Source organism: Melozone crissalis, unplaced genomic scaffold (assembly GCF_028551555.1).
Source record: "Melozone crissalis strain CALT ecotype California unplaced genomic scaffold, PUWL_Pcris_2 ptg000013l_1, whole genome shotgun sequence".
Classification (NCBI taxonomy): Eukaryota; Metazoa; Chordata; class Aves; order Passeriformes; family Passerellidae; genus Melozone; species Melozone crissalis.
Genome location: NW_026535791.1, coordinates 11,586,373 through 11,600,452, shown reverse-complemented (window position 1 = coordinate 11,600,452; position 14,080 = coordinate 11,586,373).

Here is a 14,080-nt window from a genome sequence, read left to right as displayed (position 1 = left end):
AGGAATTTTGCCTGCTCAAGGGCTGGACTCTGCCTGCTGCTTGTTTCTGGCAGGCATGGGCTCTTGGGCTGCCCAGGATGCTCTGCAAAGCTGAGCAGTTTTCAAAGATGGGAAAATCTTTTCTTTTGAGATAATTTTAAAAGTAGAATGGATCCTGTTGCTCAGAACCACAGCAGCCACATTGGATAAGGGAAAAGGTGCGAACAGAACAACCACTGAGATTTAAGAGCAAAGCTGTGATCTCGTTCCTCAGGTTGGTGATTACCCCCTGAAATCAATGGGATTGCTCAAGCAAGTTGCCATTTTAAACCTGACAAGGCTTTACTCTGAACTCACCATAAGCCTGTCTGGTGTGGAGATATTTTCTTAGTGCCTTCCAGTGGGAAGGATGGAACTGGAGACACACACCAACAGCTGCTACTAAAAGCCTCCCAGACTCTTAGACCAGGGCTTAGTCCATTAAATATATATATTACATATGGTAGCAGCAGGTGCAAAATTATTTTATAAAACTGGATTTAAAATCCCACAAGTTATATGAAGAAAAGTGAGAAAATAAAAGGAAAAGATGGAAAATAAAATATAAGGCATTTTTCAAATTTAGCCTAATTTTAAGTTGAAAATCAAAGTTTCTCCAATGCTGTTATCAGTGTGATCTGCTGAAAAGGCCTGTTATCACAGAGCTTAATGCCCTGGGAAACCTTGTTCTAATGAAATTAATGAAATTACTTGAAATTACTTTTTCCCCCCTTTCCCTCTTGAAAGCAACTTAATATTGCTTTCTTTCTTTCTTTTTTTTTTTTTTTTTTTTTTTTTTTTTTTTTTTTTTTTTTTGAGAAAGGTTGTTTTAGGACAGTCACAAGATATCCAGGCCTGAGTGTGGCAGCGCTCTAACAGATTGGCAGCGATAGCGAGCGGCGATATCCAGACACGGACTGTGCCGGTGTCATGGGGGTGTAAATCCGAGTTTCCGATTCCTTCAAAACCAGGAGCAGCTGCCAGGCACGGGAAAGGTGCCTGCCTGAATCCAGGGCTGCAGCCGAGCTGGTTCCTGTGTCACTGCAAGCTGTGGCACTCAGCTTGCAGTGGCACAGTGGGATCTGGCAGAGAGGGATGGAGGCTGCCTGAGGCTGCTCAAGGCTCCCCCGGGGCTGGTGGGGCTGCCACGGCTCCTGCTGGGATACAGCGGGGAGAAGAGGGACTTCCCGGTGCTCTGCAGTGGCCAGCTGTCTGCTTCCCTCTGCTCCAGACCTGGAACATCTCCTGCTCATCACCAAGGGCCTTCTGCAGGTGCTTTAAAAGCCACTGTTAAGTTTCCCAGCTTCCATTCTCCCCCTCCACAAAGAAAGGATCCTAATCTCATGGGCGTTTGCAAACGGGAAAAATGAAGATAGGGCTGCTTCCTCTGCCTAATAATTTTTTAAAATTTGGTGAAACAAGCTTGGCTGTTCCTCTAGGTTCCTGCTGTGCCTCTTCTGCTTGCCCAGAGCACAGTGCTGCTGGTTATCCCTCCCTGATGGAAGCCACGGAGTTGACCCTGCGTGCTGGCTGCCACAGGAGCTTTGCTGTTCATGTTACTGCACCAACAATGATTCCAGCACCAACTCCCATGGAAGACAAGGCCAGCACCCTTGTTTGGAACCTCAGGCTGGGGCCCGCCTGCAGGCAGATCCCTGCTGGAGGAGATCCTGTGGCCGTGCATCTGCCAAGGAGAGATGTTGGAGGGGCTGTGCCTTCTCCCAGGCTGCACGGAGTCCCTGGGTACGTGTGTACCCTGCAATCTGTGGCTTTGGTGTGAAGCTAACCAACACCCCAGGCAGTTTTTCTGCAAGGTGGTGATAATAGGACTGACCAAAACTGTAGCTCAAACAACCAACAGGGATGTTTTGTCTCTGTGAACCAAGGGACTGGGAATGGCTGGCTTTCCAAAGCTTTGGCCTGGCTGTGTCACATCATTTTCATCATGGAAAAGCGATGGATAAGAGGGGAGGGAGCAGGCCCTGTGCTTTTGAGGGGGCTCATTTCAGTTTGGCATCAGATAGCCAGGGAGGTGGGCTTGGTTGGCTGATGCTTAGCCACGGCCCCTCATCCCTGAGCCATGGTGTGCCCAGCTGCACTCTCACAGGCTCAGGGCTGAAGTTCTTGCAGCTCCTTGTGCCCCAAATGTCCCAAAATTTTAGAAGAAACTTGGATTTCTGTCTTGGCAGTGGTATTATTTGGAGTTTGGATGAGGCCATGCAAGGCTCATTCCCAATTCTCCATGGACATTAGCAATAACTTGTTCTTTGTCTCTTTTTCTGCAGCATGTCCTCCAAATGGGTGTTTACGAATCCAAGGTAGGGAGCAGACAGGTTTCACCTCTTTAATCACCCCCACTGAAGTATTTCCATCCTACTGCAGTGCAAGGGGGGATTCTTTATCCCTCCTGGAGCCATCCCCACATCTCCTTCAGTTGCCAAAGCACTGTGTTGGTAACAGGAGCAGACTTGGGCATGGCTGAGGAGGCCAAAACTGGACCTATTACCTGGTCAGGAGGATGAGGGGCACATCCCTGCTCTTCTCCAGGACACCCAGTGCCTGGAGACCCAGCAGCATCCTCTCTTGCCATCATCCAGAGCTGGGGGGCAATGCTGCAGTTTTCCCTCTCACCCAGCCCTGGGAAAAGCACTGAGACCTGTAAGTCAGATCTTCTCCCTCCTCTCACCAGGTGGAAATGGGGAAGGAAAAACCTTAATTCCTCCTCTCCTGGACACAACGGGAAAGAGAAGCTGTCTTTACTTTCCACTGCCTTGCAGCTGAAAGGAGGAGGGGAAAAGTGATTGTGGAAAGGGAGAAAGGAGAGGCTTGGGGCATGGAGATTCCCCCCAGTGACCCCTCTAGAGTCTGCTGGAACCTGAAATGGGCATGCTGTGGGGGCAGTGTGGCACCCACACCTGCAGGGACAGCTGCTCACACAGTAACAGTACAGGGCAAACTGGGAAGGCAACCCAGAGAAAAAACTGTCCCACCTGTGGTTGTGTCAGTGATGTTGCTGGGTGTTATTTATAGCATTTAATTATTATTTTTTTTTTTACTTGTCCCAGTTCTTCCCAGGCAGAGAAGGTTGCTCCGGCCATCGCTCAGGAAAGAAGATGGTGTTGAACTGGTAAAAAAAAGCTAAATTCTTGTGGGTTTATTTTTTGTTTGTTTTGGTTTTTTTCATGGTTTGCCATTCTCACTTCTGTGAGCACTCCTACATACCTCATACAAATGAGAGTTGAGCTTGGTATTTAAAAAAAACAAAGGGTGGAGCAGCACAGAAAAATGGAGGTGAGCCGGTGTTAATGCTTGGCAAATAAAAACCCAAACATTAAACCAATTTCTTGGCAAAAAGCCCCAGGAGCATGTGCCAGGGTGGTGGGCAGAGGGGCAGGCAGCTGGGTAAGAGCGAACCCGGCAGAGGGAATAGAGCCCCTGCCTGTTTTTGTGTGATGTCTGGTGTGGGATGAGAGCTTTCTGGAGAAGGAAAATCAGCCTTTGCTTACAGATGGGATGAGTCTGGGCACCAAACAGGACGTGCTGGTCCTGGAGAGGGTCACTTGTGGCAGCAGCTCCAGGGTAATGGCCATGACTTTTGTATCTGCAGTGTGTGGGAATGGGCAGGGGCACTGAATGAGCACCACACCTGTGTCCTGTCTGTGGCCTGGGGTTGTCACCATCATGTACCCAAGCTTGGAGGAGTGGTTACTGCTTGGAAGGATGCAGAATCAGGCATAAAATGGGAAGAAATGACAATCCTGTGGCAAGTTTGCCCTACTTCTTTTGCTGTCTCTATGGTTAAAAAGAAGAAGTTGAGGGGCTTGGGGCCTTCCACAAGTGTTCACCTCAGGCTGTGGGCTCACAACCTGCCCTATTTAGAGTGTAATCTCCTTAGTTTGCTGTGGTCTGCTATAACTGTGATGTGGGATGAACACACTCCTCTGCCCTGGCAGCATGACCCTGCCCAGGAGTAAATGACTGTGGTGACTGTCAAGTAAATGCAATAAAAAAATTAAATGTAGCTGTTAACCCACCCCTCCTCTCTTTGACTCTTATAATTAGGTCAGACAGAGCAGCTACTAATTTGAGTAGTTTCTGTGGCTCCCCTCAGACAGCCTTTTTAGCAGCAGTCCCTGATTTTTAATTGGGCTATGGAAAGGCATTGCCCTTTTGTGAACCATTGGCTAGACCTGCTCACCTCCACAGACAGTGACACATGATTTTAGCGCACAGAAGCCAAAACCAACAAATCAACAACTAACTGGTGGTCCCTGATAGTCCAGGTGACGTGGGTGATTAATTGCTGAGACACTTACAGGAAGACACTTGCATGCTGGGTTCTGGTCGTGACAAACGAGCTGTGACTGTCAGGGTGCATGCTCTGCCTTCTCACAGCAGTGCAGATAAAGATTTGAATCTAGGACACCCAGGGCTAGGTCAGTTCAAAGGTCCCTGACAAGAGTTTGTCTCTGGGATGAGTGTGTGTCCCTTCCCATCAAAATGGCCCAGCACAGAGGTAGCTGTGTTGCACCAAGATGCTTGCAGGGCAGTGAGGCTGCCTGTGCCATGCCATGCCACCCTGGAGCTCCTGAATCTCCCAGGTGAACAAGACCTGTGATTCATGCACCATGAAATCAAAGGGAGGCAACATAACTATCTAATCTGATATGTATGCAGTGCGAGCTGGGTGGCTTATTAATTTCAACTAGAGATTTTTTTTCCCTTTTTCTTTCTTTCAGAAAAAAACCCCAAGTAAACAAGCCAAAAATTTGTGACTTAATGGTTTCCAGTGATGGAGAGTCCACAGCATGACTAAGTAAATTGTTGCAGGGACTTAGTTGTGCTGATGAAGCCAATGGAGTTACTGTAAATTGAAGTTATGCTGGTGTGATTGAATCAAAAATTTGGCCTAGTTACCCGAAAGGAGCAGCACTTTAAAGTCTCTGTATGTCTTTAAATAAAATTATTCTCCAGCAGAAGACGTGGAAATGCAAGACTTGTCTTCCAAAGCATACTACAGCAGTCAATTGGTCTCCAGCATACTACTGGAATATTAATGCCAAATCCAAGTTGCACCCATGTTTAAGACAGTTAATTGGACTTATTTCATACCTCAGTCTGCCTGCTGTCGTTAGGGCTATATTGCTGCTGGCTGTGATAACATTTTTATCTGTTAACTTCCAAGCTGCTACGAGTAACACCAGCTACTCACTAAATGAGTCAGCTAACTTTCCTTTTAACTGTTTCTTCTGCTCCCCGAAGGTGTTATGAGTGTTGTGGTATGACAAGCTGGTCACCACTCATTCCTTTAAAGCTTATGTATCAATTTTATTGTCACAGTAGGCTTTCTAAAAAATTTAATCAGTCTTCAGCAGCTGGGCAAGATATATTTGCCAGTTCAGTGCAAAGACCTGAGTGAAAACAATTGTTTTGATTTATTTAAAAAGCATCTTATGATGGAAATTGGTGTTATGCTATCCAGACTTTTACTCCCACAGGAACAATTCTTACAGGCTATCTGAATTATCCAGAAAGTTGCAAGGCAGATTTATACTTAAACTGGATTATAAGGAAATACACTGCAAACCACCACAACAAATCATTGCTAATCACAATCAATGGGAGTGATTAAAGCTCTGGAATCTCTCCCGACGTTGCGTTGATGGATGTGAAATTGCACACAAGTGGCACTGCAGTTCCCAGTGCCAGCCCAGCACTCTGCCTCTCATCCCCCCTCTCGCCCAGCATGTTGCAAGGCTTTCCCTTGAACCACTGTCCTGATAAATGGCTTTTCCATCCTGGATGATATTTTCACAGGAGGACTGAAGACCTTCATCCTGGAGAAAGAAGGAACACTGTAGGTTGTCACACCCTACAAAGATTTTAGCCCCTACAGATCAGTCACACCCTTATTCAGGTAAAATACACACTAGTTAACTTTTCACAAGAAATAAATGTCTGTGGTATTCTTCTTCACTTCCTGTGCTTAACTGCTGGGGCTATGGTTGCTCGACACGTCAAGAAGCTATACTTTCCCACCCCAAATGTGAACAGGGAGCTCCAGCTTAATGCTTTTTTACATACATTGCAGAAATATTTTGAAGCTTAAGAAGTCTCTTGGACTGTGTTTGTTCAGTTTCAATAGCCTCCTCTGAAAATACAAAGGATAATTCTTTTTTCTAGTCCACAATATTTTACTTATCCCTCAACTCAATGTTTACTTCATGCTGATTATAAGGGCCTTAACTCCATGGCACTCAAATGCATCATTTCCAGAGGTCATTTGCTCTCTTTTTTAGGAGAAAAGAAGGACTTACACCCCAGAGGATGTTTCCTGGTCACAGGGTGGAGATGGCTCTCCTGGGACTGCAGAGGGGGGTGACAAGATGTGCTGTGCCAGAAGCCCACTGTCACCATCACTGTCTGGGAGCAGAGGGTGATGGATGTCCCCGAGCACGTTGCTGACAAATTATGCTGACAGCATCTGAGGAAGGCCCCTTAAATGTAATCCCTAATCTGTCTCCTCAGTAGCCCAGAAAGGCTGGTGTAGTTGGTGGGATATAGGAGAAACTGAGCAGTTCAAAGCCAGAACAGGACATCCTCCATGCCCACTGCACTGGTGTGACTTTGGCCTGCACAAGAGAAGACTTTTATAATGTCCCTGTGTTTCACCCTCATCAGGACCCCCCAAAAGAGAGAAAACGAAGTCCCAGATGACCCATCCTCCGTTGGGAGGCAGATGGGAATGTCTCCCACCTGCTCTGGGTGGGAGGCGGGAGATGTGCCCACAGACAGCGGCACCTGGGAGAGCAGTGCTGTAATTGCTGAGAGGTGAATACCTGTTTGTCGTGTTCTGGAATCCTCCCCACCTACACCCACTTTGTGCCTCTTTCCTGTTTGGAGGGGAGATTATCCTGGCCCACGAACACCCTGGCAGCACGACAGCTTTGTGCAGCTCTCCCCTTGTGGCAGAGGTGCTGGTGAGGATGATGCCCATTGTAAGGAAAGCTGTGCACCCCAGGGGCTGCCCCCCAAATGCCCTGTTGGAGTCACCATCTTCTCCAGCTCCTGTGCTGCAATAAACGGCACCCACGCTGTGTGTGCAGCACCGAGAGCACCACCAGCTCGGGTGGGGTTTGCAGCCACTGAAAGCGGCCCTGAAGAGGTGCCAACAGCTGCTTAGGATGTTCCTGTATCCCAGCACAGACTAGGGGAGGTGACCCAGATCCAGGGCACCATATCTCCCCAAAGGGTGTTGCTGCAAAGCAAAGCAGCACTTCTTGATGCAATTGCTGCTTCGTGACAGGAATTAGGGAGGTGTGCTTTAATGAAGAGTGGCTTTGGCTTCATCCTGAGTCCCTGTGTGGGAGGATTGCTCTGCTGTGGGCCAGCGCTCTGGGTGGGTTCACCCTGCTCCAGGCATTACAGGCCAGCCCTCTGGCTCTGGCCAAAAGTCACCTGAAACCACTCCTGGCTGGTGGTGCTGGTGAAGGAGGCAATGGTGACCTGGACTGATCCTTGTGCCTTCTGCAGAACAATGGCTAAGCAAGCATTTGAGAAGGAAGGAAGTAGTGAGAGGAGAAAAGAACCCCTGTATTTCTGTCCTATTTTTGGTGGTGATTTCTCATGGTATCAGGATACTTGGGCTGACAGGCCAACATGGGCTGCAGCTGATTCAAGCCAGAAGATTTTAACAAGGCAAAAGGGTCAGCTGGCCATGGAGGCTGTTCATCTTCCTCCCATTGTAAGTCCTTGGGATGTCTCCCTAGTAGGTCTGCTTGGATTTAATACTCCCTGAAAGCACTCAGGACTGCCTCCACAAGCACTTAATGTGCTTAATGTTTCTGAAGTCTACAGTCCATCCCTACAAATATTTACAAGATTCTGCATGTGCCAGAGTTACAGCTCATGGGGTATCACAGAGCCTGCTCTGTTTCATTTTTTCCATAGTTTTTGTAAGTATTCCCCCATTTTTACCCTCAGCTGGCACTTATTAGGTTGCAGAGGATACTCATCCCTGGCTTTCATCCCAGGTTATTTGGATGGCTGCCTGAGAGCCTTCAGGTTTGTTCTTACCTTCACAAGCTTTGTCCCAGCATATCCCTTCCCTGGGAGAAACCTGGCATGTGACCCTAGCACTGCTCCTCTACTCCTGTGACCATCTCCACAGTTTGCATGTTCAAGGCTGTGTTCTGCTTTTCTACCATTCTGCTGGAAGGACCCTGTAACTCTCACCTGAGCATGAGACACTGTGTTCAGCAAACTCAGGTCTGTTCTTCAAGTCCTTTCATGCTGCCCCTCAGTCAAGCATTGCTTTCCAAGTAAGTGTCTCACTTCTAATGGTGAAGAGTCCCATTCCCAGTCAAGGTGATGTTTGTGGCACTAGGCATAGCTGTCTCCTGAAAAGTCTCTCCTGCTGCTGTGTAATATTTCTCTTTCTTGCTGTGCAGGTTGTACATGCTCTGCTTTTCAGTAAGTACTAGAAGCCCTGGTCTGAAGACTCTTGTGAAAAGGTTTTCTCTCTTTTAAGTGGAACAGATCTTTGGAGAGCCAGACACTGATAGTGTGCATGTCTTTCCATGCCTTTGACAGACTTCCATGCTGTTTTCTGTAAGGTCATCCTTGGTGCCTCTTGCTGGTGTCTCCCTGGACTCTCAATATCCCATTTCTGCACACAGTGCCTTAAATTAGTTCTTCCTACCTTCAAGAAAAGAAAAAAAATCCTCTCACATTCCCAAGGTGCTTCAACACCCTGGAATCCCTGGTTCCTGCCACAGGGTTCCCTCTCTATCCCTTGCCCTGCCTCACCATTGCTCTGTGCCCTGCCTCACCATTGCTCTGTGCCCTGCCTCCACTTCCAATGTGAAATCAGCATTCCCTGCTGCTAGGTAAGGTGAGCCCTGCAGAATGGCTGATGAAAACAATTCTTTGTTAAAATAACAGGTTAGCAGGTGAAGGGAGCAGTCTGAGAGGGGGAAACCTTCCCCTTGTAGGGCCAGTACCAGCTGACTCCATCTGCAGCTGTTCCAAACAAGAATATTCTGCTGTTCTAAAGGCCATTGGTAATTCTGACTATAATCCAAGCAGACTTTAAAGTCCTTGTCAGTCTTCTCTCCCTTTCCCAGCCCATTTTCAGGTCAACATACTCATTTTTAAGTTGCTATTAGGACTTCAACACTGGCATCGCATTTTAAAGCAAATTCAGTAGCAGAGGTGGAAAAACTAACAGATTACTAATTTATGTAGCTCTTATCAAAGTGAAGCACAAAGATGGTTTAGAATCATAGCATGGACGTTAAAGATCCTGTAAACTCACACTAAATGTAAATTTGTGTGTTTGATAGTACTGTGTAATAACAGTAATGATGGTATTATTTAAAATACTATTTTTAGTCTTTTATTGTAGGTCAGGGGAGGTGATTCTGCCCCTCTACTTCACTCTCAGGAGACCCTACCGGGAATGCTGCATCCAGCTCTGGGGTCCTCAGCAAAGCAGGATGTGGATCTGTTGGAGTGAGTCCAGAGGAGGGCCATGAAGGTGATCAGAACAGGAGCACCTCTGCTAAGCAGACAGGCTGAGAGTGGGGGCTGCTCAGCCTGGACAAGAGAAGGCTTCAGGGAGACTCTAGAACACCTTCCAGTACCTGAAGGGGGCTACAGGGGACCTGGAAAGGGACACTGAACAGGGGCATGAAGTGGTAGGAGAAGAGGTAGCACCTTTAAAATGAAAGGGCATAGATTTGATTGGGTATTAGGAAGAAATTTTTTACTGTGAAGGTGGTGAGGCACTGAAACAGGCTGTCCAGAGAAGCTGTGAATGCCTTGTCCCTGGAAGTGTTCAAGACCAGCTTGGATGGGGTTTACAGCAACCTGGTGTGGTGGAAGGTATCCTTGCCCACAGCAGGGGGGTTGGAACTAGATGACATCTAATATCCTGACCTATCCATGCCATTCCATGATTCTGTGAAAACAAAACAGAGGACTACTCAGCTCTCGTGTCTCCCAGGCCAGGCTTTGGATAAGTGAATTTTCTCTGCCTGTTTTTCTTCCTCAACTACAAATGGAGTTAAAGTTGAGTGGCAAGGACTAAAACTGTAAGTTTTCAATGCTTGAGTCATGGCAGGTGAGCCTTACCCACTGCTAAATAAAGCCACACACAGCTTTTTAAATGCCCATCTCCCCAGAAGCCTTGGACAGCAGAAAAAGAACTTGAAAGCTGCTCTTCCACCTTATGACTGGGAAGATTGCAGGTACTTTCCCCTTTGCCTGGAGATATTGTTAGAAGGCAGCAGAGGCCCATTTTAATGCCATAAAAAGTTAATTAACTCCATTTTCCCCCCAACTTAGCTGAGCAAAGGTTTTGTGTAAGCCACATGCACTATACTGAGAAACAGGGCTTTTCTCCCACGTTCTTGCTGTGCCGCAGTGATACGGCCAGCAAAAGCTGCTGTCTTCTCAAAAGGAAAATCTCACATCTGAATTGTTTCCAATGGCCCGGGTTGCTCTTTTGGTTTCCAGCTAAACACACTGCATTAGAAGGAATTCCTGTCACGAATTGCCTGCTCCCCCCAGCAGGCCCTTGTGAATCATGCACAAGGGAACGGCGCGGCTCCGCTGCCGTGCTGAGCGTGGCAGCTGCCAGGCTGCTCCCCTCGTCTGCTGCGAGGCGATGCCCAACGTGAGCATCCAGCAGCTCGCTAATGTGGGTCCATAATGCGAAACCATATTCAAAATTTTTGACCTGTTTTTCACCCCAGCTGATTCAAACAAGACATGCCACCACGGGGGTTGCAGAAGAGGTTTCCAGAAACTTTCTCGCAGCAGGGCTGCCTATGACAAGAAGTGTAAAAAAGTCTCTGCAAATCAGGGAGCTTATTCCGTGGTGCAATCTGTGTAGGAAAAAGTTCACTCGCCACTTTTTGCTTGGCTCTGCCAGTGCAGAATCAACATCTCGCAGCTTCCATTCCCGCGAAGCACTCTCAAAATATTTGTCACAGTCTGCTTTTGCTTGAAACCTACGGAGCAGAGCAAGCTGTGCAGCACAGCGTGCCAGCACGCCTGTGAAAAATCCCTTCTGGATGCCTGTCACTGCTCTGCTTAGCACTTTGCACTCTGTCTCTAGCCATTTTCTTGACCTTGTGTTTACCTCCATGGCACTTACCCACTTCCTCGCTCGGCTGCAGATCTCCTTGGCTGGCTCAGACGCCGCTGCACACGCAGCAATCTGTCAGCTAGGCCGTAACCCCGCTGAGGAAGAGATGCGCTGATTTCATCTGACACTGGCACACGAGTTGGATTAAAATATCAAAGGAAGGATCTAGTGGTGTAGGTGTTTTTGTAGACCCGTTTGCATGACTTCACAGATGTTGCTCAAATAGATGTTTTTTTCTGACCACTGTAAGAAAACCTTGGTGGAGGAGGAGGAGCACTACCCATGGTGTAACAGTGGTGTGTGGGATGAGGAGTTGGGTAACCAGTGTGCTGGTGATCCCCAGCTCCTGTTTTGCAAACCACCCATCTGGCCACTGAGCTACTCTGGCTGCTGATTTCACACCCCCAGCAACCACTGAGCCTCCTTTCTCACCTGCACCTGGAACAAGCTGAGGACAAAGAGGGGATGAAAATTATCTGGGTGACTCTTTCTGCAGAGGCTTTCTTCTGGGCCATGTTGGGCCATAGAATACTGTCTTGTCCCTGGAGAAACAAGAATTGGTGAAATGAAAGGTTATAATGCAAATCTGTAATGCTGCAAAACTGCAGGAGGACCAAGACACATTCCTGAAGACCTGTCAGAAAAGCAAATATAAGTAAGAGCTGTTCTGGTGAGTCAGAAATATTTGGTCATCACTGTCTCCAAATTATGACCCTTGATAACCAGTCAGCTGCAGAGAAATTCAGTGTACTCATTTGTGAGTTTTACAATCTCCCCACTCAGCTACCATATTTTGGTACATGATGACATTGTTTTGGGCTTCTTTGACATTGTCCTCTCTCTTTCTGGTCTTCTCCTATTTTTCTCCTTGCCACCCTTCATAGAGACTTCTACAAGAGGACAGAAACCACTTTCTTCACTCTTTCTCCAGCTCTGCAAGCTGCCAGCTCAGTGGTTGAAGTTGATGCCGTGGAAGGTTCTGGATAACAGAAGAGGTGTAAGACACAGTTATGGTCCATAGGTCAGTCTCCAGGATGAAAAACCTGGAGACTGTTGTGACAATCCAAGTCATCTCCCAGCCTTGGGCTTCTGCCCCTGCAGCTTCCTTCTCCACAGCTTTGGGGCTCTGGAGAGGGTAAGTCCTTTCCTTTCCTCTGTGCTTTCCAGCAGGCTGAGGCTTGGAGTCCTGCTGGTTTGGGGAACTGACTTTGAGTGGGTTACACACTGCTGGGTGGGATTTTGGGTGTTTCTCTGGAGGAGGCTGGACATCTGCTTCTCACTCTGGGTGCCCCTCTGCTTACTGGGGACTGGGGAAGAAGGGTCTAAACACAGTCAGACTGGTGCCTGTGTTTGCTCTCCTGATTTAGTTCCAATGTCAAAAAACCCCACTCATTAGATTCACATGATGGAGCAGCAAAGAAAGTGTCTATTTATGGAGGCAGAGGAAAATCCACAGAGATGTGGGTTGCAGTTATTTGTCTGAATGGCGCCTCTGACATCACGAGTGGCTGGAAAGGCTTGCTCAGGAACAGCAGAGAAGGCAGCTCTGCCTGGCTCTGTTAAAGCCTAAACACCTTCAGCATCTAGAATTGCATTTCTTGTTTTTCATTACAGAAGTCTGATTTTGCAGGAAATATGATGCGTAGAGAGGACAATGCTTTTTGAGGCTTGTGAGAAAAGTGTCCTTCTCGCTTGTTTTGCGAAGTGACTGCGTCACAGACATTTTACAGAGAGTAAGATGAGGAGTGCAAGTAGGAAAAATGGAAAAGGTTTCATTTAAAAAAATTGTAGGAATTTATCAGCTGAAAGGAAAACACATCTCACAGGTCTGGGAAGTAAAAAAGGAGTCCTGCTTTTCTGCACTCAATTTCCTGTAATGTAAAAATTCATTGTACAACAGAATTATGAAAGGCTCAAGTTTTTAACAAACGCATATATGTTAAGGAATTGTTAAAAATTCAGTTTCATCCCTTGTCTATTTTTTTTTTGACTCTTGAATTTTTCTTCAAGTGTGTATCCACATACAGTGACCATCTCTGCTGGGTCCTGGGTGGATGGATTGGAAGAATTGTTGAGGGTGCCTGGGTATTAATTCAGGTGGGTCAAGGAGGGAGCAGCTGGCTGCCTGGTACAACACTTCATCAAGAGCTGTCAGTCCCTGAGACCCCTGTTTGATGAGCTGTGCCCAGGATGGAGCCTCTCTGAGCAAGGACTCCTTTGTCAGCTCCAGATCTTGCCTCTTCCTGCAGCACTGTGTGACTTTGCTGGAACACCACAGGGAATCATAGCCTGGAGGTGCTTACTCCAGACTTGTGAATGCTGCAGGGCAATGGCAGCCATGCCTCAGGATTAAAAGGACAGGAGATGCTGACTGGCTCTTGCATGGCAGCAAGAGAGGCAGGACCAGCTTCCCAGCACACACACGACCATGTGAACTTCACTGCAGTGTAGACTTTAGAAAAGAAAAATTTTCTCTATCTGCACCAAGGGCAGAAGCTCTGGCTCCATTTGCCCACTAAATCACAATGCACATCATGGTGGGGACATGAAGGTGGCCTGGGAGAGCCCTCTGTGGGACACCCATGCAGACCTGCCCTGGACACCTGGGGAGGCTGTCTATTGTCCCTTGGAGTTCTGGAATGACAGCACTTCTGTGTCTTTTAAGAGAGTTTTTTGTTTTGCAAAAGTTTCAATTTGTGGTGCTCTGATACACACCCTCTTTCTTCATACATTGGACATTTCTCTCCTTGTTCCATGCTCATTTTCATCCTATTTTTCCCCTTTTCTTTATTGATAGTTTTTCCCTTCATTGTGACTTATTTTTGTGATTTTCTTATCTTCCTCCACCCTTTCCTTCTTCCCTTTTCTCTCTGTTCTCACTCTTTCCCTTAGTTATATTTCCTGTTCTCC